This window comes from Zootoca vivipara, chromosome 2 (genome assembly GCF_963506605.1).
Source record: "Zootoca vivipara chromosome 2, rZooViv1.1, whole genome shotgun sequence".
Classification (NCBI taxonomy): domain Eukaryota; kingdom Metazoa; phylum Chordata; class Lepidosauria; order Squamata; family Lacertidae; genus Zootoca; species Zootoca vivipara.
In genome coordinates this window covers 57,917,819-57,920,567 of record NC_083277.1, presented here as the reverse complement: position 1 = coordinate 57,920,567, position 2,749 = coordinate 57,917,819, and positions in this window count along the sequence as shown.

The following is a 2,749-nucleotide window of genomic DNA, read 5'->3' as shown; positions in this document are numbered from 1 at the left end:
CGCTTTCGCCCTGCTGCTGCTGCCGCTGCTGCTGCCACCGCCGCCACTGAATATTGCAATGAGCCGCCGCGCGCCCTATACCCGCTCGGCGAGGGGATTTCATCATAGCGCGCAACTCGCGCTCCCCGCCCCTCGGCCCTGCCCGGATGCAGCGGCGGGAGCCCTGGCGCGGAGAGGCGCCGGCCCGCTGACCTGGGGCGGGGCATCCGATAAGAAGGCGCCAAAGGAGCCTTCCTGCCCCGACGCATAGGAGGAGCTGTGGAGCCTGCCGCGTGGTTGATGGCGGCGGTGATTTGGGGTGGTGGGGAGCAGAGAGGAGCATAGCTGCCAAGTTATCCCTTTTTAACAGGGATTTTCCCTTATGCTGAGTAGGCTTCCTCGCGAGAAAAGGGAAAACTTGGCAGCTATGGAGAGGAGTCGAGGGCTGACACGTACAGAGAGAGGGGGGGCACGTAGTCAGTGGCTCACAGCTACCGTAAGAAGGCAGAAGGATGCAGAATCGCAGACCACGGATGATCCCACTTTTCTGGGTTGCCACACAAGATGCGATGTGCCGTTGCTTAGATCGTGGCTTTTGGAAGGGATTAGATACATGGAGGAAGGGCAGCATTAGGCACTAGTTCACAAAACATATTAGTTATGTATTTATTCCTTAAAGACTAAAATAATCGCCCAATCAAGTGAAAGAGCAAAAGAACAAAGCAAGATTGAGGACTCGGAAACAATGTAGTACATAGGACAGACTGAGAAGAGAAAGTAATAAGGCACTACCTGTTACCACCTATAATTCCCAGCTAAAGCCACAGAAAGTTATCATCAATGAATTACAGCCCATCCTGGATAAGGACACTTTCTTCTCTCAGATGACAACATCAGGGGTCATTCACCTGCTCATCTTCTAATGTGACTTATGCCATCACCTGACAATATCACCCTACTATACTGTGCCTAGGACAAACAGGTCTATGCAAATAATTAAAGGGGCACAAATCTGACATCAGGGAGGACACTATCCTGATTTTAGTCTCTTTAGACTCTTGGAACACTCCTGGTTCGCCAGAAGCGGCTTTGTCATGCTGGCCACATGACCTGGAAGCTGTACGCCGGCACCCGCGGCCAATAATACGAGATGAGCGTGCAACCCCAGAGTCGGTCACGACTGGACCTAATGGCCAGGGGTCCCTTTACCTAGACTCTTGATAGTAACCTAAGTAGTCACCCTTGAATAAAAAATGTCAAAGGGAGGTCACTGAATAACAGTTTACCAAGAAGTTAAATTCTATCCCCACTAGCCTGATTTTAATCCCACTACAGGTGTTCATTAGTTTACCAGTGCCAGGATCTTTGTGTTACCATCAAGACTGATTTATGAACAGTCATTGTAAATAATTTTATGTGCAGGTAAGCTTTAACATGCTTATCGTTATGTGTATGTATGTGTATACGCTCCCTTCCCACTCTGTGATGCTACTCTATATAATGTATATATGCATTTAATTTCTCTTAAGGCCTTATTGCTTATATCCTGCTAAGCTAAAAAAGCTCCAAACATTGCAACCCTTCATCATAGGGAAGTTGCTCCAGCCCTTTGATGATTTTGGTTGTTCTTTTCTGCAACTTTCCCAGCTCTACAGTACCCTTTTTGTGGTGTGGTTGTATCAGAGCTATACACAGAATTCCAAGGTTACTGCACAGATCTAAGTTGTACTATAGATTTGCCAAAGACCTTCCCCCACCTACACACCCCAAACCCTGAGGGCAACACTAATGGAACCTTGAATAGCACACTTGGAAAATTATCTCCTCTTACAAGCTAAGATTTTTAAGGCCTGCTTAATAAGGTAGAGCCAAGCCAAGCCCACCTGGTTGCAATCTGCAGCAACAGTTGTCCCTTACATTACACAGGCTTTGGAATCACCTATTTAAAAGCAGCCTTGGTTACCTATTGGATGTTGAGCTTTCATGATACCTTAGTTCCATGGATACAATATCTCTGATGACCCTATATTGTTTGCCTTTTAATTTTGACATGAACACAGTGATCTTGTACAGGTGAAACTCGGAAAATTAGAATATCGTTGAAAAGTGCATTTATTTCAGTAATGCAACTTAAAAGGTGAAACCAATATACCAGTATGAGATAGATGCATGACATGCAAAGCAAGATATGTCAAGCCTTTATTTGTTGTAATTGTAATTATTTGTCATTAGGTGGGTCAATTATAAATGTAATGAAAAGGGGGAAAATATCTACCCCTCCAGGGAGGCTTTTAATGTTTAATCCATTATTAAACATTAATGAAATGTAATAGCGATGTTTATTTTTATTTTTGTTTATTTTTGTATTATTGTAACTATTTGTTTTATTACTGTAGAATTTCCAAAAGAAAGCATTTGTAAAATAAAAAATAAAAAATAATAATAAGTTGCATTACTGAAATAAATGCACTTTTTGACGATATTCAAATTTTCCGAGTTTCACCTGTACAGGGATGGGAAACCTGTGGCCAGCAGTTGTGGTGCTCTAACTCCTGTCCAACATGGCCAATGAACAAGAATGATGAAGATATAGTCCAGCAACATCTGGAGGACAAGAGGCTCCCCACCTCTGACCTAGTGTCTTGAATGCAGTGACTTTTAAGTGACCCAATTGGCCTAAATCAAGGATGGGAAAGTTGTGGTCCTCCAGGTGTTGCTGGACTAAAACTCCCGCTATCCCCAACCTTTGGTCATGCTGGCTGGGGATGAT